Here is a 25,339-nt window from a genome sequence, read left to right as displayed (position 1 = left end):
GATAGTCCTAAGATTTGAATTGAACCACATAAGACCCTGAATAGCCAAAGCATTCTGGAAAAAGAAAACAAAGCTGGAAGCATCACAATTCTGGACTTCAAGTTATATTACAAAGCTGTAGTAATCAAAACAGTATGGTACTGGCGCAAAAAATAGATCAATGGAACAGAACAGAAAACCCAGAAATAAACCCACAATTATATGGTCAATTAATCTTTGACAAAGCAGGAAAGAATATCCAATGGGAAAAATACAGTCTCTTCAACAAATGGTGCTGGGAAAACTGGACAGCAATATGCAAAAGAATGAACCTGGACCCCTTTTTTATACCATTCACAAAAATAAATTTAAAGTGGATGAAAGACCTCAACGTGAGACAGGAAACCATCCAAATCCTAGAGGAGAACACAGACAGTAACTTCTCTGACATCAGCCATAGTAACTTTTTTTCTAGATAGGTCTCCCAAGACAAGGGAAACAAAAGCAAAAATGCACTATAGGGACTACATCAAAATAAAAAGCTTCTTCACAGTGAAGGAAATAATGAACAAAACTAAAAAGTAACCTAGGGAATGGGAAAAGATATTTGCAAATGACATATCTGATAAAGAGTTAGTATCCAAAATCTATAAAGAACATATAAAACTGAACACCCAAAAAGCAAATAATCCAATTTAAAAATGGGCAGAAGACACGAACAGACATGTCTCCAAAGAAGACATACAGATGATCAACAGACACATGAGAAGATGCTCATTATCACTTACCATCAGGGAAATGCAAATCAAAACTACACGAGGTATCATCTCACACCTGTCAGAATGGCAGAGACCCACTCTCATCCTTGCCCACAAAGGCAGAGTAAGGAACCTAGACTTCCATCCTTGCCATGCTGTAATGAGGTGCCCCAAAACACCCTTACTGTGGGGTGCCATCAGAGAAAGCTAAGTATGAAGCTGGGATTTTCATCTCCAGTATATGGTATGAAGGCCCCCCTCAGCCCCATAGTGTGTGGAAAACACTGTGGGGAGACTGGAATTCCATTTTCACACAGAAGTAAGGAAGCTCCTCCTCTCCTACACACAGGGATAATGTTAGAGGAGGCTTAGTAGAGACTGAGGATTTTCACCAAAACCCATTCCTGTGATGTAAGTGGAGGCCAAGTGGGGAGCAGAAATGAGACGCTTAACCTTCTCAACGAGAGCGACATCAGTGAACACTCTTCAGGGAGTACAAGTTCCCACCCTTTGGCAGCAGTAATTAGAAGATTCTCACCTCTTTGTGTCAACAGAAGCCAAGTAGGGAACCTAGACTTCTACCCCACCTGGCAGTAGTGCAGCAGGATCACCTTTCCCCTCTTTTCTTGCCAGAATTTTACAGAGAGAGCCAGCTAAAATGGAAGGTTTAAAAATACCTAAAATATCATAATATTAAAATATCCAGATTTCAATTGAAACATCACTAGTCTGTCATACAAAGAATTAGGAAATCTAAACTTGGATTAGGAAAACAAAAAACAAAAACACCCAACTAATACATGCGAACAAGATGACAGGAATTTTAGAATTATCTTCCAAAGATTTCTAAAGCTGTTATTATAGAAATGTTTCCATGAGCAATTGTGAATATTCTTGAAACAAAAGAAAAAAAAAAGTCTTACCAAAGAAATAAAAGATACTAAATATAACCAAATAAAAATTTTAAAACTGAAAAATATAAGTTAAGCAAAAAACACAGTGGATGGGCTCAAAAGCAGAATAAAGGGAATGAAAGAATCAGTGAACATAAAGGTAGAACAATATTAGAAATATCAGAAATTACCCAATGTTAACAACAGATATAATACACTAAAAAGAAAAAAAAAAAAAAAGATGAATTGAGCTTCACCTGTTGGATTATAGCACAAGATCAAACTTTTTTTTTTTTTTGTGAGAGGACTCCCAGAAGAAGCAGAAGAAGAGGGAGAAATTTTAAAAAAAAGTATTCAAAGAAACACCAGATGAAAATTTCCCAAATTGGCAGAACACATAAAACTACAGATACAAGAAACTGAGCAAATCCGAAACAGGATATACCCAAAGAATCATAGATCAAAATACATCACAGTTAATCTTGAAGAAATGACTTCTACTTTTATAGAAAAACTATTTGAATGACTGCAAGTTCTTGTTAACCATCATGGCGAACAGAAGGAAGTGATACAACACTTCTCAAATGCTGAGAGAAGAGTGGCTAAAGGAAGTTCTCTAAACAGAAAGGAAATGATAATAGAAGGACTCTTACCATACCAGAAAGGATGAAAGAATAATAGAAAGAGTAAATATATGGGTAATTTTCCTACTGAGTTTTCTAAATGATATTTGATGGTTAAAACCAAAATTACAGTAATGTCTGGGTGGTTTTAAATGTATGTAGAGGAAATACTTGAGACACTTCATATTAATGGGAACAGTTAAAGGGATGTAAAAAGAGATAGGGATTCTAACTGTTTTCTAACTAGTAAATGTCAACACTAGCAGACTGTTGTTTTAAAAGTAACCAGAATTTGTTTGAATCAGGTATGGTAAGACACATACATAGGCATGAACATGACTGTCATGAAAGAAGTTTTTATACTTACAGATCCCTAGAAACAGGAGGCTTGGCACATCATGAAGGTCCACATGGGAAATACCCATCATTGGTCAAGAGGCAAATGTGGGCAAGAGCCTTTATCGTGGCTTCTGTGGGAAAAGCAAGGCGAAGAAGATTAAGTTTGGAGTGTAGAAGTATAAGAGTTAGATAAAGGAAGTGATGGGAGGTTTGGCTCTGGAATGATTCGTTTGCATATGAAAGGCACATTTGCAGGTGAATCATTTGCTTTCTTTAGGAATTAGCAAGCCCTGGAGAGGACAGTCCATCCAGGAACAGCAAGGCCCCAAGATGTCAAAGCATCAAACACAGAAACTAGGAAACTAGAAAATATGGGTATTATGCATTACATATGTTAGTATATATAACTGAATAACATGAGCAAGAAATTAAAAAAAAGGTACAAATAGATTTACTCAAAATCATTATAAGATATCAAAATATTTTCAAGTTACCAAAAGGAAGACAGAGAATAGAAAACAGAGAAATAAAAAATGGAGGGACTAAAAAGGAACAAAATAGAATGGGAAGAAACTTCTAGTTTTGGCTCCAACATGCAAATTGCTTAGAAGTCATCATATCCAGGCTTACAAACAAAAAAAAAGTCAGCAAACTGAAAATCAACAACTTTGCAAAGAACTGATACCTTGAAATCTGGAGAGATAGGTCAATCTAGAGTCACAGATAGGATTTGCTCAATAGGAGATAGGTCCCTATGGAAGCAGAGACAGTACTCTTGATAGACAAAGACTTTAAGGCAACTGTTTTAAATGTATTCAAATAACTAAAGGAAGCCACAAAGAGCTAATGGAATCCAGAGGAGCAATGTACAAATAAGTAGAAATTATCAATGAAGAGACAGAAATTATAAATAGGAACCAACCAAAAATTCTTGAGCTGAAAAGTATAATTACTGATATGAAAAACTCACTAAAGGGTTTCAACAGCAGATATGAGCAGGCAGAAAAAAGAATCAGCAAACTTGAAGATAAGTCAATTTAAATCTCCCAGTCTAGGAGAATTCTGGTCCAAGATGGCTACTTATCTGAACTCATCTCCTCCACGGACACACCAAATCGACACCTATTTACAGATAAATTCCTCCTGAAGAACTGAGGGCTGACTGAACAGATTCTACACAACAAAAGATAAAGGCAAGAAAAACGGACACTGCAACAAAGAGAATGCCAGCCCCTCCCCCCCGCCCTGCCCCGATGCAGTGAACTGCAGTGAGGAGGGACAGTACTGAGAAACCCTAAGCAGATTTGTCTGCCCTGGAGCACAGAAAAAAAAAAAAAAAAAGCCTCAGTTCAAAAGAGCAACTAGAATACAAAGGAACTAGCCCTAGAACCTTGCCAAACAGTGGAGGAGCTCCTGGAACTCTCTCTGGGTCAGAAGGGCTGGCAAGGATCACGATTTTTGTTCACTCTCCATCTTGATGGCTTGGACTTGAGCAGAATCTGAGCACCCTAACTGGCATACCACATCAGTGAGTCCTAGGACTCTAGAACACACCAGCCCCAGACATCCCACCAAGGCGGTCCCAGGGTGGTGTGCACTAAGAAACCCATGGTCAGCACTCACTACAGCTCCAGCTGCCATGCTACATTGAGACAAACACAAAGCGCCCTGGAACATTCTAGTTCCTGTACCATTTTGGTTCCAAATGGCTTGCTAGAGCATCCCTAGGTAAAGAATACTTCAGGACTTCCCAGCTGATTCCTGCTTCAGCTGTTAGCCACACCCCACCAGAGTGTCCCCTGCACAGAGCACCATGGGAACCTCTGGCCCATGCCTTCCTTGGCTCCAGACACCCCACCAGGAGACTCCCTGTACTGAGCATCTTGGGACATTCCAGCTTGCTCCTTCCTCAGCTTCAGCTGTCCTGTCCTTCTCCCCTCTGTGTGGAGAGCCTCAGGACATTCCAACCTGCATGAACTTCAGCTTTAGCTGTCCTTCCAGGGCATCCTCTCTGCAAAGAGCCCTGGAATTACCCCAGGTTATGCCCACTTCAGCTACAACTGTCCTGCCAGGGTGATCCCTGCTCAGAGCACCCCAGGACCCCCCAGCCTGTGCCCTGCCTTGTCTCCAGCCACCTGCAAAGACACCATCTGTGTAGAGAGTCCCAGAACATCCCAGATTATACCCACTTCAGCTTCAGCACTTCAGCTTCAGCAGTCCTTCAGGGTGCCCTCTGCACATACAGCCCTGAAAACCCCTAGCTTATACTTACTTTGGCTGTCCTGCCAGGACATCTTCTGCATGAAGAGCCACAGGATTGCCTGGCCAATGCACACTTCAGCTCCAGCCATCCGACCAGGGCAGCTCCAGGTCAGAGTACCCCATAACCCATGCCACCCACAATTCCAGCTAGCCAGAGAAAGTAAACAGGCACACACAGCCTACACAAGGGATGACCATACACAAGACCATTGTTTCAAGTTTAGAAGTGGACTATTACTCAGCCATCAAAAACAATGAAATCTTTCCATTTGCAATGATGTGGATGGAATTAGAGTGTATTATGCTAAGTGAAATAAGTCTGTCAGAGAAAGTCAAATACCACATGATTTCACTCATATGTGGAATTTAAGGAACAAAACAGATGACATAGGGGAAGCAAAGGAAAAATAAAATAAGATAAAGACAGAGAGGGAGGCAAACCATAAGAGACTCTTAACTATAGAGAACAAACTGAGGGTTTCTGAAGGGGAGGTGGGTGGGAGGATGGGCTAAATGGATGATGGGCATTAAGGAAGGAGGGCACTTCTTGTGATGAGCACTGGATGTTATATGTAAGTGATGAATCACTAAATTCTACCCCTGAACCCAATTCTACACTGTATGTTAACTAACTTGAATTTAAATAAAATCCTGGAAGAAAAAAAAAAAGAAAAAAACCTACAACCATGATTACTTTACCAGGCAAGGTTATCATTCAGAATTGAAGAAGAGATAAAAAGTTTACCAAACAAACAAAAGTTAAAGGAATCACAGACCTGTACCTCAGAAACAAATAATACATTACATGTTAAAAAAAAAAAAAAAGAAGAAGAAGAAGAAGAAGATAGCAGGAAGGGAAAAATGAAGGGGGTGGAAATCGGAGAGGGAGATGAACCATGAGAGACTATGGACTCTGAGAAACAAACTGAGGGTTCTAGAGGAGAGGGGGGTGGGAGGATGGGTTAGCCTGGTGATGGGTATTAAAGAGGGCACGTTCTGCATGGAGCACTGGGTGTTATATGCAAAGGATGAATCATGGAACACTACATCAAAAACTAATGATGTTGTCAAGTCCAAGAACTCTTTGCCTATCTCTAGATTCTGAAAACTTTCTTTTTTTAAAAAAAAGATTTTATTTATTTATTTGTCAGAGAGAGAGAGCACAGGCAGGGAGAGCTGCAGACAGAGGGAGAGGGAGAGGCGGGCTCCCCGCTGAGCGGGGAGCCCGGTGCGGAACTCGATCCCAGAACCCCAGGATCATGACCTGAGCTGAACGCACACTTAACCGACTGAGCCACCCAGGGGCTCCTGAAAACTTTCTTATATGCTAGCCTCTAATGTTTATAATTTTACATTTAAATCTATGATACATTTTGATTTAATTTTTATGTAAGGTATAAGGTTTCGGCCAAAGGTCTTTTGAGTAAAAAGCGTGTACTGACACAAATAATGACTGTATCCCTTACCTATTACTTCAAAATTGTTTTCTTCTCTGAACCCTGAAATAATCCCTCTGGATAGTAGTCTTTCTAGATACATGAGTAAAAATATTTGAATGGGGGGAAAACAAGTAGTTCTGAAAAAGTGACCCACTTGTCCCACTTTTGTGGCCTCTGAGAACTGTGAAACCTTGGGTAACAAAACCTGTGCAGTATGGTTGTAAACAAAAGAAGACAATACAGGTTCAATTTCCCTTAAAAAATATTATAATAGGTAAGTATGTTTGTAACTCAGGGTTTCATCATGCCCAATTGTTTTAGGTAAATCCAAATGGTATGTTTATCTCTGAATAAGACAACTATGAACATTAAAAAAAAAAAAAACTAATGATGTAATGTATGGTGAGTAACATAACATAATAAAAAAAAAGTTAAAAGAATCCATTACTACTAAGCCAGCCTTACAAGAAATGTTAAACAGACTTCTTTAAGTGGAAAGGAAAAGGCCATTATTAGACATAAAAAATTATGAATAAAAAGATGTAAACTATGATCATAATACATAAAATATGGAAGGGGAAGTACTGAGGGTTCTAGAGGGGAAGGGGAGGGGGATGGGTTAGCCTGGTGATGGGTATTAAAGAGGACACGTTCTGCATGGAGCACTGGGTGTTATACACAAACAATGAATCATGGAACACTACATCAAAAACTAATGATGTAATGTATGGTGATTAACATAACATAATAATAAAAAAACCCCACAGAAGTTCTTTTAGAATGTGTTCAAACTAAAATGATCATCAACTTAATATAGACTGCTATACTTAGGATGTTATATATGAGCCTCATGATAACCCCAAACCTAAAACCCATAACAGATACACAAAAAATAAAGAGAAAGCCAAACATAACACTACAGAAAGTTACCAATTACAATGAAAAAGAGCAAGAGAAGAATAAAGGAACAGAGATGAACTATAAAAACAATCAGAAACAATTAACAAAATGGCAGTAAATAGTACCTATCAATTACTTTACATGTAAATGGTCTAAGTCGCCCCAATCAAAAGACATAGGGTGACTGAAGAGATTTACCAAAAAAAAAAAAAAAAAAAGGCCCATCAGTATGCTGCCTACAAGAGGCTCACTTCAGACCTAAAGACACATACAGACTGAAAGTGAAGAGATGGAAAAAGATATTCTATGTAGATGGAAGTGAAAAAAAACCAGCACAGTAGTATTTATATCAGAAAAAAGTACTTTAAAACAAAGACGGTGACAAGAGACCAGGAAGGGTATTACATAATGATAAAGGGATCAATCCAATAAGAGGATTGTAAATTACTTGCACCCCACATCAGAGTACCTAAATATATATATAACAAATATTAACAAATATAAAGGAAGAAAATGACAGTAATATTAGGGGACTTTAACACTCCACTTACATCAATGGATAGATTAGGCAGAAAATCAATAAGGAGTGTTTTTGAGTGACATATCTGACAGATGGACATGACAGATATATATAGAAAATTCCATACAAAAACAACAGAATATGCATTCTTTTCAAGTGCCCATAAAACATTCCCAAGGATAGATCACATGTTAGGTCACAAAATAAATCTCAATAAATTTAAGAAGCCTGAAATATCAAGTATCTTTTCCAATGACAACAGTATGTAACCAGAAATCAATCATTAGAAAAAACCCCACAAACATATGAAGGTTAAACAACATGCTACTAAATAACCAATGGGTAAACAAAGATATCAAAGAAGAAATTAAAAAATACATTGAGACAAATGAAAATGAAAATATAACACTCTAAAATATTTGAAATACAGCAAAAGCAGTTCTAAAAGGGAAATTTAGAGCAATACAGGCCTACCTCAAGAAACAAGAAAAATCTCAAATAAACATCTTAATCTTATATCTAAAGGAACTAGAAAAAGAAGAAAAAACAAAATCCAAGGTGAGTACAAGGAAGGAAATAATAAAGATATAAATGAAATAACTGAAATAGAGAGTAAAAACAATAGAAAAGATCAATGAAACTAAGAGCTGATTCTTTGAAAAAATAAAGAAAATTAATAAACCTTTAGCCAGACTCATTAAGATTAAAAAAAGAGAGGACCCAAATAAATAAAACCAGAAACAAAAAAGAAGTAACAGTTGACACCACAGAAACATAAAAGATTATGAGGATACTATGAAAAACTATATGCCAACATATTAGAAAACCAAGAAAAAATGGATAAATTCCTATAAACATATAATCTTCCAAAACTGAATCTAGAAGAAATGGAAAATCTGAACAGTTACTAGTAATGAAATTGAATTGATAATTAAAAAACTCCAAACACACAAAAGACTAGAACCAGATGTATTCACAGGTGAATTCTACCAAACATTTAAGGAAGAGTTAATATCTATTCTCCTCAAGCTATTCCAAAAAATAGGAGAGGAAGGAATGCTTCTAAATATATTCTATTAGGCCAGCATTACCTTGAAACAAAAACCAGACAAAGACACTACAAAAAAAGAAAACTACAGGCCAATATCCCTGATGAACAAAGATGCAAAATCCTCAACAAAATATTAGCAAACCACATTCAACAAAACATTAATAGGATCATTCATCACGACCAAGTGGGATTTATTCTGGGGAAGCAAGGATGGTTCAATATTCAAAATCAATATGACACATAACATTAACAAAACAAATAATAAAAGTCATATGATCATCTCAATAGATGCAGAAAAATCATTTGACAAAATTCAATTAATGTTTACAATAAAAACTCTCAACAACATGAGTTTAGAGGGAACATACTTCAACATAATTAAGATCAATATATGAAAAATTAAGGGCTAACATCATACTCGTAAAAAACTGAGAGCTTCTCCTCTAGGATCAGGAGCAAGACAAGTACATCAATTCTTGCCACTTTTATTCAATATAGTACTGGAAGTCCTAGCCACAGCAATTAGATAAGAAAAAGAAATAGAAGACATCCATATTGGTAAGAATGAAGTTAAATTGTCACTATTTGCAGATGACATGAGACTATACATAGAAAATCCTAAAGACTCCATCAAAAGACTATCAGAAATAATAAGTGAATTCAGTAGAGTTCCAGGATACAAAATTAATACACAGAAATTTGTTGTGTTTCTACATACTAACAACAAAGTAATAGAAGGAGAAATTAAGAATACAATTCAATTGTACCAAAAAGAATAAAATACCTAGGAATAAATCTAACCAAGAGGTGAAAGATCTGCATTCTGAAAACTACAAAACACTGATGCAAGAAATTGAGGAAGACACAAACAGATGGAAAGGTAATTCTATGCCCATGAATTGGAAGAATTAAGACTGTTAAAATTTCCATACTACCCATTGCAAACCCTATCAAAATACCAACAACATTTTTCATAGAAATAGAACAAACAATATTAAAATTGGTGTGGAACCACAAATGACCTGAATAGTCAAAGCCATCTTGAGAAAGAACAAAACTGGAGGTATCACAATTCCAGATTTCAAGATATACTACAAAGCTGGAGTAATCAAAACAGCATGGTATTGGCATAAAAACAGACACATAGATAAATGGAACAGAATAGAGAGCTCAGAAATAAACCCATGCACATATGGTCAGTTAATCTGTGACAAAGGAGGCAAGGCATATACAATGGGGAAAAGACAGTCTCCTCAATAAATGGTATTGGGAAAACAGAACAACTACATGCAAAAGAATGAAACTGGACCACTTCCTTGCACCATACAAAACAACAAACTCAAAATGAATTAAAGACCTACATGTGAGACCTGAAACCATAAAATTTATAGAAAACATAAGCAATAATTTTTTTATCATCAACTGCAGAAACATTTTTCTCAGGCAAGAGAAATAGAAAAAAAAATACTGGGACTGTATCAAAATAAAAACTTTTGCACAGTGAAGAAAACCATCAACAAAATGAACAGGCAATCCACTGAATGGGAGAAGATATTTGCAAGTGTTATATCTGATAAAGGGTTAATGTCCAAAATATAAAGAGAACTTATACAACTCAACATCAAAAAAACTCCCAAACAATCCAATTAAAAAATGGGCAGAATACATAAATAGATGTTTTCCCAAAGACAACAAACAGATGACCAACAGATACATGAAAAGATGCTTAATGTCACTAATCACCAGGGAAATGCAAATAAAAATCACAATGAGATATCACTTTACACCTAACAGAATGGCTAGAATCAAAAAGACAAGAAATAACAAGCATGGGTAAGAATGTGAAGAAAAAGGAACCCTTATGCCCTGTTGGTGGGAATGTAAATTGATGCAGCCACCGTGGAAACAGTATGGAGTTTCCTCAAAAAACATAAAAATAGAAATGCTATATGATCCAGGAATTCCACCCAAAGAAAACAAAAACAACAATTCGGAAAGATAGAAGCACCTCAATGCTTATTGCATCATTATTTATAATAGCTAAGACATAAAAGCAACCCAAGTGTCCATTGATAGACGAAGATAAAGAAGAGGTGGCATATATATATATACACACATACACACACACACTTATACACACATAGTGGAATACTACTCAGCCATGAAAAAGAATGAGATCTTGCCATTTACAACAATGTGGATGGACCTAGAGGGTATTATGCTAAGTGAAATAATCCGGACAGTGAACAAAATATACTATATCATTTCACTTACATGTGAAATCTAAAAAATGAAACAAACGCATAAACAAAAACCAAACTTCATTATTTCAAGTTTTCATAACAAGGTAGTGTTGTTTAGGTACCTGGAAAATCAAATTACAGAGAACACATGGTGGAGAAATAAGATACTACACAAATTACATCTCCCGCGGCATGAAATGATAGTTTCCATAAAATAGTACAAGGAACTCACAAATTTACCTGGATTTCTTCAACCACAAATGAATATGTTGCTGAAGCTTAAAAAAAAAACAAAACAACTCCCAGTGTGAGGAGCAGAAAAAGAATGAAGAAAAAGAAACAGAACCTAAGAGACCTGTGGGACACCATCACTTATACCACCATAAGCATAATAGGAACTCCAGAAGAAGAGAGAAGCGAGGGCAGAAAAAACATTTGAAGAAATATTGACTGAAAATAAAATATAGCAATCTACATATTTAAGAACCAGGACAAATTACAGAAGGACAAATGTAAAGACCGCCACACTGAGACACATTATAATCCAACTGTTGAAAGACAAAGACAATGACTATTCCAAACCATGTGACAGACTTGTCGTAGGCAAGCAGTCCTCAATGCAGCAAATTTCTCATCAGAAACCATGGAGGCCAGAAAGGAATGAGAGGACATTGTTGAAGTGCTGAAAGAAAACAAAAACAAAAACAAAAAACCTCCAAACTAAGAATCCTCTGTCAAAACTGTTCTTTAAAAGTGAAGGAGAAACTAAGACATTCTTGGGGGCGCCTGGGTGGCTCAGTCGTTAAGCATCTGCCTTCGGCTCTGGTCAGGATCCCAGGGTCCTGGGATCGAGTCCCACATCGGGCTCTCTGTTCCGCAGGAAGCCTGCTTCTCCCTCTCCCACTCCCCCTGCTTGTGTTCCCTCTCTCGCTGTGTCTCTCTGTCAAATAAATAAATAAAATCTTAAAATAAAAAAAAAAGAACTAAGACATTCTTGGACAAACAAAAGCTGAGGAAGTTCATTGCTACTAGATTGGCTCTACAAGAAATGCTAAAGGAAATCCTTCAGTAAAATGAAAGGAACTTGAAGCCTTACAAAGAAATGAAGAACTCCAGTAAAGGTAACTACACAATTAAATATAAAAGCTAGTCATTTTGTAACTCCTCTTTTTATTTCCCATATGATTTTAAAAATAAATGTAAAACCAATCATTATAAAAGTGGGACCTGAGAATCTGCATTTCTATCAAGTTCCCAGGGGATGCTGATGCTGCTGGTCCAGGGACCACACTTTGAGAACAGCTATTCTACAGGATGCTTCTTTGGCAGAATGGAAGTAGTTCTAGTTCAGATTAGTGATTTGCCCTTCAATTTTGGAACCTGATATCTGTGTAATTATAGTCATCCCAGGGGTGCTTGGGTGGCTCAGTTGGTTAAGCATCTGCCTTTGGCTCATGTTGTGACCCCAGAGTCCTGGGATCAAGCCCCACATCAGGCTCCCTGCTCAGTAGGGAGACTGCTTCTCCCTTCCCCTCTGCCTGTTCCCCCTGCTTGTGCTCTCTCTCTTTCTCTCTGTCAAATAAATATTTAAAAAAAAGAAAATCATCCCAGACATCCATCTAGATGCAAATCTGGCAAAAAAAAAAAAAAAAAACACATTTCACCTTCAACTTACAATCAGCCACCCCACAGCTTATTTTCTGTTCCCAAATATGATTGAAAATTAATAGTTAAATTATGACTTGTTAATACTCCTTAACTGCATACGGCAGGGCAGTACTCCTTGTTTTCACCACAAACAGTTCTTTTGCCCCCTTTTAAATCCTTGTAATGCTACTCCCACCCAATCTCTTTACCAATATACCCCTAAAATATAAGCACTTGAGGAGTATCTGATACAAAGGAAGGAAAGCTTTCCTGCTTTTCTGCTATCCCTTTCCTGTAAAGCCAGTTGCTTCTCTTCTTCCTCAGTGACATTGACAGGGGCCACTGTGTTACTTTGTGATAATTTATTTCAGGTTTCCTAGTCACTATACTTTTGTTAACTCCACCACTCACTCTGACATTTTTCCCCCCACTCTCGTTAGTTCTTCCTCTCTTTCCTGAGAAATAGATAAGTAGTATCAAAAAGATTTACTGACCTAAACTCTGTATGTTGCAACTCCCTCCTCTGGAAATTGTAGAGGTGCTGCTTGCTTGAGTACTTTATTAAAGGAGAATATTCCTTTTGTTGAGTGAATGCTTGTATTATGAACAGATTGACTACAGAGTAACTTCAGTTTAAAACCCAATGAAAACATAAATACGTTTTACTCCAGAACACTCAACTGCTTCCCATTTATTTGCTGGCCTGGTCATGAGCAAATTCATACAGTCACTAACTACACACTGACTCCAAAACCCAGAGTTTGTTAAAGCTGCCTTCTCTTTCCATTTTTATTTCTATTCCTCTGTTTAGGGAAAGGACTTTCACATGCACAGACAAGGATGTGGATGGGGAACACAATTTGACATATTATGGCTCTCCTGGGACCATTAAAATTCTATCTCCTCCTTTTCCCTGATACTCTCCAAAGGGTTTCCTTTGGCCATGACAACAGAATTGCCAATTTCAGTTTTCTGCCTTCAGAATTTCTTCCAGTCTCCATGGGCCAATGGCCTTTGATTTTCTACTCTTGGAGATTTCTGTCAGACAAGGCTGTTTGCTGATGCATTTCTATAGGGGGGAGAACGGAAATCCATCCTGACTTCAGAAGAGCCTTTAATGAGTTTCAAATCCAAGTTGAAGTTGTTTATTTTTCCTTGGCAAAATTCCACGTTACTGGGAGGCAGGTATAGGAGGAAGCAGCCTGGGCCTCCCATTTTTGTTGTTTGTTCTGTTTCCCAGAGATCCACTTTCATGTTTTGAAAACTTTAACAGTAAAATCAAATTTACCAGGAAAGACAACACTCTGAAAACAAAAGAGCCAGAGGAAAGCAGATAGCTTTCTTTGCGATGGGGTTTTACCAAATTTTCCTGATTATGTTTGATTTTGACTTTAAAAGCCACCAGAGATTGCTGTGTTTATTTTCTATGTTTCCATTTCTAACACATGACCCTCATTTGGGTGGAAAAAATCAGAATCATTTCTTGCTCCTTGGAGCAAACTCCTCTTCTACTACTACGGAAGTGAGGTAAAACAGGCCACATTCATGATCAAAACCGAGAATGTGCATGGAATAATGCTATTTTGTATAAGCTTGTATTCCTCAATTTTTTTAACTCTTTACTGAAGCATAATACACATAGAAAAGGGCATAAAATATAAACCTACATCTTAATGAATTATCACACAGGGAACACCTCTGTGCTCACCAAGAAATGGAGCGTAGCCAATCATTCTTATATCCCCCCCACTTGCCATTCCTCCCCTCCTTCCCAAAGGTAATTACTAGCCTGACCTCTGCTTATATAACTCAGTTTTATCTGTTTTTGAACTATATATACATTGAATCTTATAATGTGTTCTTTTGTGTCTGATTTCTTTCACTCAGTAGCATATTTCTGAGATATACCCATGTTTTGTGTTGTAGTAATTCATTAATTTTCATTACTGCATACAATTTTGTTGATAATTATGCATGCTTTACTTACCTGACCTAATGTTGAATGATAGTAGGGTTGTTTCCTGTTCAAGGCTCACACTAGTAATACTACTATGACATTCTTATACATGTTCTTGGTGCATACATGTGTGCATTCCTGCAGGATATATACCACAGTGGAATGGCTGGGTTACTGAGAATCTGTGCATACAGCTTTATTAAATAATACAAAAGATTTCCAAAATGGCCACAACCAATTTATACCCCCACCAGTAGGTGAGGTTTGAGGGTTCCTGTTATTTTACATCTTTGTCAACAACTTAGTATTTTTGTCCCCAGATGAAAGGATCCTTCCCCTTAATGCCAAACTAACATCTATTGAGGTTCCATTTTGTATAACTACAGGAAGATCAGACTTTTTATGAGTTCTCCCCAATAATTTCAGAGATTCTCCAGAGATTGTTAACATGTCTTATAGATCTTTCATGGTTGTCAACTTGGCCAACACTACCTTCTTTTAGGCCATTCCTTCACCTGCTGCACATCACCTCTTGCCATCATGTGTCCCTCAAGGTCCCTTTGAGGAAATACAGGGAAAGACACTATTCCAGTGGGGGAATTTGGTGAGGACCTTGCAAGAAAGAGTGGTTTAGAGGATAAGGAATGAGTGATAGATTCTAAAAGTGGTGATACTTGTCCATATTAAAAAGTAACTGGAGGATAGGTGAGCGGAACCAATTTTAGGTAGACACTAGAGGTTTAAGAATCTTCCAGTTGATTTACCTGGGACCTCTGCCTTACACCTTGATATTTAGTTCCTGTGACCCCACTAGACTTTCCTAGTTCTTCTGGTTGAGGGTGGGCATTCCTCTTTTCAATGTTGCCATTAAATTTGGGCAAGAGGGACCCCAGTCCTGGGCCTACTACTCCTGTTCTGGACTTCCTCAGGCTATACTTCATCCCATAGGGCAAGGAGTACTCAGGGTCAAGAAAACAAAAATGCCTTCTATAATATGCCCCAGGCACACAGCAGCTCAGAATCACTTGTCCAAATAGATTAAAGCCCACTTTCAAAGAATGTGTGTGCTTCATCACTGGGCCTATCTTTCTGAGGCAGACACTACCTGGTTGTAGAACCACAGGCCCAGATGGCTGAGGAATGGCTGACTACGAGGGTGTGGATGGCATCTGGATATGAAAGCTGGGTTGACCCCAGGCATGTGTCCAAGTCCTTTCACCCTTCTGAATTGAGCTGGGGGTAAGGAGAGAGAGGGAAAGAGCTGAGGAGCCAAGAGCTGGACCAACTCTCTGTCTGTGCCATCATACGGTAGTATAGAACTTTGAGGAGTTTGAGAATTTTGAATTCAAATCTGGCCTTCCAAGTTTTTAGGAAGGTATATTTGTCAAGGCAGGAGGATAAAGCATCTTTAATAGTTTTTTCAAGGAATTTATTACAACTTTTAAGTATTTAGACACATGTGAGGGCCTACATTTACCCTGGTTCTGGGCCCTATAAATGTTAGTGAGGTCTTGCTTCTTATTTCAACCTCTACACCTCTGTTGCCTGCTCCAGCTTGATTCTGGCTTCTAGCTCTGGAATCTTCCACTTAATGCCTAGCTGATATTAATTAATTCCTGGTAACATTCTCAAGCCCCTCTACGATTGATTTGGCTTCTCAAGTCTTTGTAAAGCATATGGTGGCTGAGATTGTCACCCTGCACCTCAAGCTTCAAGGGTTCTAATATGTCTCTTGATTAATACTGAAGAATATCTTTCCCTTTTTTCCCCTCCATCTAATCACTAAGAAGAATCTTCAGGCTTTCCAATTAGTCAAAGAAACATCTGTAAGATGAAGCATTGTAAGATGAAGAGCTACCCTTCTCTCTAATGACTTGGACGAATCAAGAGAAAACAAACCCCATTATCAAGAGTCTTTCCCAGATAATACATCACAATAAATACTCCAAAGTTAAGTTTTCATTACTTGGTGTATCTGAAAGTTGGAGAAAATCCCTGGGTTGATTTTCAGGAAGACTGAAGCTTAAGGGAAAATGTTGAACATCATATAAAAGAAATTTTGGCTCAACAATCTAATCTCACTGCAAATAAGTAATTGCACTAGCTCTGGGCACCTAAAATAATAGAAAATAGAGAAGAAAGAATCAGCAAAATGACTTGACATATATATTAATTTTCCCCTTTAAAATTATGAAGGATTGGATTATTTACATATTAAGATAAAACTATTTTCATGCTAGCGGCAGGATTCATTTTCATGAGAGAACAGTGTTAAACACCTTTAACTTTCCCCACTGTGGAAGAGAAAGGTGATCTGAATAGGTTAGGAAAAAAAAAAAGTGGAGAGGTGGTCTGGGATTTTTAAGTTCCAGGAGCAGTCTGAGAAGGAAGAAAGAAATGGAAAAATGGAAAACAAGCTGGAGGGTGGACAGAGGACTGAGGATGAAAGTCAGCCAGCAAGAACTCTGAGGTGGGAATGGTGAGAATGTTGGCAATGGCTGAGAGGTATCTCAGACTAAGATTCAACTGCAAATTTTCTCCTATCCTTTGCAATACTCTTCTCCTGTTTTCCCTCTACAAATTTTTGAATGAAATATTTCTACAGAGAACTGTTTTATATAAGGCGTAATTGGGGGAATCAAGAATGCAAAACTATGCTTCTTTATATTAATATAAGATGAAAGCAAATATCAATCATAAGAGAGAAACACAAATGAAATGGAAAATTCTACAGAGGCAAGAAATAAGGTATGACTCAGAGAAACGTAATCTCCTTTAGGATCCCTGGAAACACTGCTGGCAATGCTCTGTTTCCCATCATTTGTGGGACAAGTGCCAAGCTATCTGAATATAAATGACGAAGGGAAGGTGGTTCTGCAAGGCTGGAGGATTTGGGGACAGCGCATGATGGTGCCTGCGCCATCCTTACAAATTCAGGCTGTCTTTAATCTGGAGAAAGATTTTTATAGAGACAGTACATATAGAATTAATTAGAAATTACTGACTTATTGATAGAACATAAAGTTTCAAAACTAATAGGCTCACTGAGTAAAGGAAATGATGTATTTATATGGGCATGAGTCAACAGGTGTTGTACATTTTCTCTGTTCTCAGCATTGCACCTGTACTGTGAGAAACACAAAAGACATGTCAGAGACAGTTCCTGCTCTATAGAAGGTAATGAATGACCTCACTGATATGAGGAATTCTTAATCTCAGGAAACAAACTGAAGGTTGCTGGAGTGGTGGGGTTGGGGGGGATGGGGTGGCTGGGTGATGGACATTGGGGAGGGTATGTGCTATGGTGAGCGCTGTGAAGTGTGCAAGACTGTTGAATCACAGATCTGCACCTCTGAAGCAAATAATACATTATATGTTAAAAAAAAAAAAAAGAAGATAGCAGGAGGGGAAGAATGAAGGGGGGGAAATTGGAGGGGGAGACGAACCATGAGAGATGATGGACTCTGAAAAACAAACTGAGGGTTCTAGAGGGGACGGGGGTGGGAGGATGGGTTAGCCTGGTGGTGGGTATTGAGGAGGGCACATTCTGCATGGAGCACTGGGTGTTATGCACAGACAATGTATCATGGAACACTACATCTAAAACTAATGATGTAATGTATGGGGATTAACATAACAATAAAAATTTTTTTAAAAAAGAAGGTAATGAATGATGAAGTCACAGGAAGCATTAAGAGGATAGGGTGCTCAAGCGTGGGCTGTAAAGGTCATGGGAGTTCAGAGAAAGAAAAGATCAGCTGAGACACAAGCATCCAGAGAGAATGAGCTGTGGCTGAGGGAGGGCTAGGCCCAAAAAAAGGACTGGGGGATGGTGTGACCTTGCAGGTTGAGGAAACAGCACACACACAGGCACAGATGCAGGCATTCGGTATGGCCAGGAGCACCATATTCACTACAAAATGAATGAGTTGACCTGAGTAGATGGTTGTTCCCCAAGGGGAGAGTTCTGAGCTGCTGCTTTTTGTGGAGACAGGGAAGATAATGGAGAACTTTGAATGACCAGGCTGGGGACAATGTATATCATTGAGCCACATGAAGGAAACTAAATAAATGTCATCTGATTTAAGTAAACTCTATGCCCAACGTGGGGCTCAAACTCACAACCCTGAGATCAAGAGTCGCAGGCTCTTTGAACTGAGCCAGCCAGGCGCCCCAACAAATGGCATTTTAGAAATATTTGCCTGAAAGCAGGCAACAGGATGGCTATATAAATGAGAAACTGGGGGCAGGAAGAAATAATGGCCCCAATTGGGCATGAGTAATGTGTGACCAGACAAAATTGTGGGATCACAGTGTAGTCAAAGGATCTTAAGATTTTTTCCACATTTTAAGCCCCAGCTCAATTTAGCATTATACCTTTGAAAGCCTTCCCCACATAAAAATACACCATTTAATAGATCCTGCTCTAGTTTAAGCTGTTTTCAGTCTGACACAAGTGTCCATCCCACTTTGTAACAGAAAACCCTTTAAAGAAATTCACTTCCCATTTTGGTAACTTTCAGGCTCATGCATTCTTATAAGCTTGAGAGAACCAACCTATTTCCTACAGGACTCGTGCATTATATTACCTTCCATAAGAAAAGTGAAGATTACAATTCATTATTATTTTGTGGTTTCTACAGTCACAGAGTGTATGAGATGATGACAACGTGTGATGTCAGGTGTCTTGATGCAAACAGGCTCTTATTGGTGGCCAGGATGGTGACAGCTGTGGTGGGTTTGCAGTGTTATGGGAAGCTTGATGAATGAATACAAAACGTATAACTGGTATTGTCTAAGTGATTGTGACATAATTTACGCCCCAACTGTGAAACTGCAATTAACCAATAAATCTGGGCCAAAGGAAGGAAATCCCAGATGTCAGACCAATCTGCAAACCAAGTACACAGGCCTCAGTGAATTTATGATCTCTCTGCCTCTGACTCCTATCTCCCATTTTGGAGATTAGTTCCTCTCTTTAATTCTATCCCACAAAATGTGCAAGCTCAAACTGCCTCAAACCTTCTTCATCATTAATCCTCAGATTAATTTCAGCATTTGAAAATGCTAAGATGCCAGAACTTTAAAAAAATACGACTTTGCTGTCTGTTTTATTAATCACTAGTACTTTGTCTCCAGAGATAAGTGCAACATTAATCAGAAATTCAGGGAAGCATTTTCCATGTTGATTTAAGTGGGTTTCTGGGGTCACTTACAAAAAAACATAAAACATTCACTCATTATTCTATATATATTAAGTTGCTAAAAGGTTATTTCTCATTTTATGATCTTATAATTCAAGCTATAGTTTTAGTCCTTAATTAAAGTAGGATTAGGAAACACAGTAGCTTCTCATTTATAGGAAAAAATAGGCTTTACTTATATTTACCTGAAATTGTTTTAAAAGTGCAAATAGTAGAAGGTAAAGGAAAATTTGAAAATGTATCCAGTGCACCACAGTCTCATAGAACAAATATTTAACAAATAAATGAATGAAAGAAAAATTTCATGGAGATATTAGCTGTAGACTTCTGTTTTAAGTTTAGCAAAGCTAAGCCTCAGGATGCTAGTTTTTTTCTCTTCAGCTGCCAAATGTAACTTGGGTATCACTGGTGATTTATCTAAAGCAGCAGGGTATCCAACAGGTATAGTTGTTGGAATAAAGATAATTTAATGAGTACAACTGCACTAATAAAATAGTTAAGTATAAGCATTCATCACCAGAAGAGTTTCTGTTTCTGTTTCATTTCTAATGAAGAGTACAGAGGGAGGATTATTTATCTCTAGGCATCAATTTAATTAAAAGTTAATGGGAATACTTTTAGGTTCCCGCCTAGAAGAAATTTGGTGACTTTTCATTTTATCCAACTTCAGTTCCAGGACCATCTTTCTCATGAGCCTCATTGAGTCCTCATTGGGAGGGTGTTCTATCCTGTCTTACTGTTTATATAACCAAGCAGCTCAGAGTTGCCAGCAATCAGTGATAAGTGCCTCACCCTGTGGTTTTGTGCAAGACACTGAGACAGTGCTTCTGCAGACTTTGAGTCATTGTTCAGATCAATTAGGATTTCAGAGTATCGCTATCAGAGATGTTTCCCACGTGTTTGTGTTCCTGGAAATACCTATCATGACACCAGTAGTTAGTACTGAATAAATGCTTATGGAATGAAGGGGTCATTACAGGTTTTTATGTCTATTTGGCTTTGGGTCTTTCTTTTTTTTTTCTCTACACATAGAAGGAACGGACTGCAATAAGTGATTAGAATAATTTGATACTTAAAAAACTCAAAGGTTGAAGCAATGACATATAATATTGTCTACTGGGTAAACCTTCAACACCAAAGTTATCTCTGGTTATGGTGTAGGATTGTTAGAAGTTTTGAGGGACTTCTAATCTTTGCCAAAGGCCCAAGTGATGCACAACTAGCTTCTTTCTCTAGCTGTGTGACTTTAATCTTAACTTGTTTGCCTACATATGGGAAAAGAACAAGCCATGTTACAGTTTGTTTACAAGCCAAGAAGACTAGACATACTTTCATTCTATCTTCATTAGTGAAGATTTTTATTCTGCTGTATTTTATGCTTTGAAAAAATTTAAAGACATAAAATATGAAGCAGGAGAGGCAGAATAACATAGCAGATAAGAACTGGAAAACTTAGGCCCAAATATGGCTCTGCTGCATGACCTTGGGTAAATTACTTAATTTCCCTATAGCCTGAGTTTCTCATTTGAAAAGGGGGATGATGATAATATTACTTAACTCAGAGGATATTGTGAGGATTGAATGAGATATATAAAATATCTAGATAGGATAGCGTACATAATAAATTATATGTAAGTACCAGCCATTTGGTATTGAGCTTTATAGTAAGTGTAGATGTTGGAGAGAATAACTCACTTACTAAAAACCGCAACAACTTTATGAATATGAGCATATTGTATACCAGAACATTATACAGGAAAGATAAATTCCAACAACACTCATAAAAGAAAAAATATTTTACAAATCTATACTTATTTAACTTTACTATTCTAAAATCAGAGATATTGGTGGCATGTTAATTGGGAAAAAATTCCAGGGACAGTTCCAACAGACAATGACTTAGAACAGTGATTTTCTTTTCTTTTTTTTTTTAAGATTTTATTTATTCATTTGTCAGAGAGAGAGAGAGAGCCTAAGTGGGGGGGGGGGAGCGGCAGGCAGAGGGAGAAGCAGGCTCCCCACTGAGCAAGGAGCCCAATGCAGAACTTGATCCCAGGATGCTGGGATCATGACCTAAGCTGAAGGCAGATCCTTAACTGACTGAGCCACCCAAGCATCCCCAAACAGTGATTTTCCACCCTGGTTCACATTAGAATCTCTTGGGGAAGCCTGTTAGCTTCATACTGGGGGCCCAGGCTTCTGCATTTTTGAGGAAATCCCTACGTGACTCTAATGTAAAATGAAGACAGAAAGACAGAGAATGAAAGGGGAGCCAAGATCTGGGTCTGGGGTGAAAATGGGAGTTGGATAAACTGTTCAGGCATCTGGAATCACAGTGAATTTCACTCAGCATTACCAAGCCACAAAATTAGAATAGTCCATTCAAGTTAGATCAATCCATAAACTTGTTACTGTATATTTCTGTTTGGGGTTCACATTTAAAAGTATTTTCAAAACTATAATCTTTTGGTTTGACACAGGGTGAGAGGTTTCTATAAAGGAAGGGAAAGCCCTAAGCAGGAACTCTTTCCTCATGATGCATGTTACTTTCAAGACCATTAACATGTCCCATTTTCTTATGGTTAGATGCTATGTACACACACACACACACACGTGCACTTTTTCCAAGTCCTTTGGCAGTAGATGCTTCAAAGTGCTGAGAAAAAAAATCAATCAAAATAAACCAAAATTTAGTCCATTCCCAGCACCCAGCCCTCTCTTGTTAAACCACGTTGGTAAGATGAGGCAGAGACAAAACAAGGAAAAGGTTTAATGTGGTGAGTGAGCATATTCAAACTCTGCAAAAGTCTGAAAGCCTGAACTGGATTTCTGGACCTTTACAAGTGATGCTGATGAGATTAAAACAACTTGTCTCATTTACTGGCATCAGGCCCCATCCAAAAGACAAAGAGTTTTCCTGAAAACCTGATCAAAATTAAAGTTCCTTCATAAGGAGAGATTTTGAAAATAGTGGAGAAAACCTGACACCAGGCATATTCACTTTCCATTTATTTGAAAGAGTGGGTCAGTGTACTATATGTTGGCTAACTGAACATAACAAAAAAGAAAAAGAAAGAAAAGAAATAGTGGGTCAGAATTTGGAAAGATAGAAAGTGGAGATGTATCTTTTGAAATTTGGTCTTACCCAAGTCCCAGAATGGAACTATTTCATTCCCAGTACTCAGTGTTCCCCATCTCAGCTCAATTGTACACATCTGTAACCAATTAACCCAGTACAGTGTCCCCCCTTATCCACAGGGGTACATTCTAAGACCCACCCCAGTGGATGCCTGAAAAAGTGGATTAGGACCAAACCCTAGATATACTCTGTTTTTTCCTATGTATACATACTTGTGATGAAATTTAATTTATAAATGAGGTACAGTAAGAGATTAATAATAAAATAGACAATTGTAATATACTGTAATAACGGTTATGTGAATATGGTCTCTCTCTCTCTCAAAATATCTAACTGTGCTGTACTCACCCTTCTTGGGAAGTTATAAGATGATAAAATGCCTACATGATGGGAGGAAGTGAGGTGAATGATGTGGGCATTGTAGCATAGCATTAAGGCTACTACTGACCTTTTTTTACCCTAAAGATTTATTTATTTATTTAAGAGAGAGAAAGAGAGAGAGGGAGAACACACATGAGTGGGGGGGAGGGGCAGAAGGAGAGAGAGAAAGAATCCTTAAGCAGATTCCCTGCTGAGCACAGAGCCCAATTAGGTGGGGCTCGATCCCAGGACGCTGAGATCATTACTTGAGCTGAAATCAAAAGCTGGCAACTTAACGAACTGAGCCACCCACGTGCCCCTGCTACTGACCTTCTGAGGAGATGTCAGGAAGAGGATCTTCTGCTTCTAGACTGCAATTGACTATGGTAACTGAAACTATGGAGAGAAAACCATGGATAAGGGAGGACTTCTGTATCATATTTTTAACAAGCTTTTGTTTCCTCTCCAATTGTGATACTATTACACTAGAAGTTACACTGGAAATTTAAATTATTAAGTTCATCTGTGTCAGACTATTCCTGGACTACTTATTTTATGACATTGATTTATATCTTTATTTTGCATTAGTATCAAGCTCGGTAATCATATTTCTCAGATGTATTTTAATATCTGACAGGATGACTTCCCTAACCTTCCTCTTCCTTTTCAATATATACCCGGCTAAGCCCAGATGTCCACTGACTGAATGGATGTGGTATATATGTATATATACAATGTGATATTACTCAGCCATCAAAAAGAATGAAATCTTGCCATTTGCAATGATGTGGGTGGAACCAGAGTGTATTATGCTCAGTGAAACAAGTCAGTCAGAGAAAGACAAATACCATATGATTTCACTCATATGTGGAATTTAAGAAACAAAACTGATGAACATAAGGGAAGGGAGGAAAAAAAAGAGGGAGGCAAACCATAAGAGACTCTTAACTATAGAGAACAAACTGAGGGTTGATGGATGGGAGGTGGGCGGGGGATGGGCTAAATGGATAATGGGGATTAAAGAGGCCATTTGTGATGAGCACTGGGTGTTATACGTAAGTGATGAATTGCCAAATTCTACTCCTGAAACCAATATTATACTATACAATAACTAACTCGAATTTAAATAAAAGCTTGAAACAACAAAAAAAAATAAAGCTCATAAATATACACATACACACACACACATAGCTATTTTACCTATTTGTTAACTAGTATTACTTAAAATTGATCAATAATGCTTAAAAACCTTGTTAGGATGCCTCCCAAAATAGACTAATAAATTTTTTGGAACAATGAATGTTTTCATTATTACATCTGTCTATCAGAGAACATGGTACACTTCTATAGTTTTTAGTTGCTCATGCCTCTCAGTAAAGTGTAGTTTTCTTATTGTTTAGGAGATTTCTGGCTGCTTGATGATTTTTGGTGCTATGGTAAAAGTCATTTTCTAGTTAGTTATTGTTGGCATAAATGAGTTTTCTCTTTAGATAACCACATGATTTGAGAATAATTGAAAAGTATCTTCTTTCAATAAATTTACCTCTTATTTCTGTTATGTGTCTTACATTACCTAAAACTTCTGGTACATGCTGGACAATAAGACTCTAGAAGGCACCTTGGTTTTCTTTTGAGTTTTATTGGAACAATTTCTAGCATTTCCATTTTAACTTTGATGTTGTCTATGGTTTAAAGTAGATATTCTTTATGTTATCTTATGTAAAACTATCTGGGACAACCAATCTCCAAGACTCCCCTAATGGTTCTTGCCTTCTGGTATTCACATCTCTGCATAGTCTCCTCCCATTGTGAAGAAGACTGACCTACGTAACTAAGAGGGATATTATAAAAAATGATGTGTTGTGACTTCTGGGTTCCTAAAAGGCTTTGAGGCTTCTGCCTGGTAATTTTTCCCTGATCACTCACTCTGAGGGAAACCAGCTGCTGTGTAGTGAGAACACTCAAGCAGTGCTAGAGTGGTGAGAAGCTGAGGCCTCCTGTCAACAGCCAGCACTAACTTGCAAG

The 25,339-nt window shown here is 37.8% G+C and overlaps 1 long non-coding RNA gene across 1 annotated transcript in view; it reads right to left on the bottom strand.

Annotated features, from left to right (window-relative positions):
- Positions 1–25,339, bottom strand: part of LOC118009530 — a 462,984-nt gene that overhangs the window by 232,442 nt on the left and 205,203 nt on the right. The window contains exon 2 of the long non-coding RNA XR_004678962.1: positions 2,621–2,723. This is a non-coding gene — a long non-coding RNA (uncharacterized LOC118009530). The remainder of the gene's footprint in view (positions 1–2,620; positions 2,724–25,339) is intronic.

Source organism: Mirounga leonina, unplaced genomic scaffold (genome assembly GCF_011800145.1).
Source record: "Mirounga leonina isolate KUSES-001 unplaced genomic scaffold, KU_Mleo_1.0 Mir_127, whole genome shotgun sequence".
Lineage (NCBI taxonomy): Eukaryota > Metazoa > Chordata > Mammalia > Carnivora > Phocidae > Mirounga > Mirounga leonina.
The sequence above is the reverse complement of the archived record's forward strand: the minus strand, read 5'-3'. Positions and strand labels throughout refer to the sequence as shown.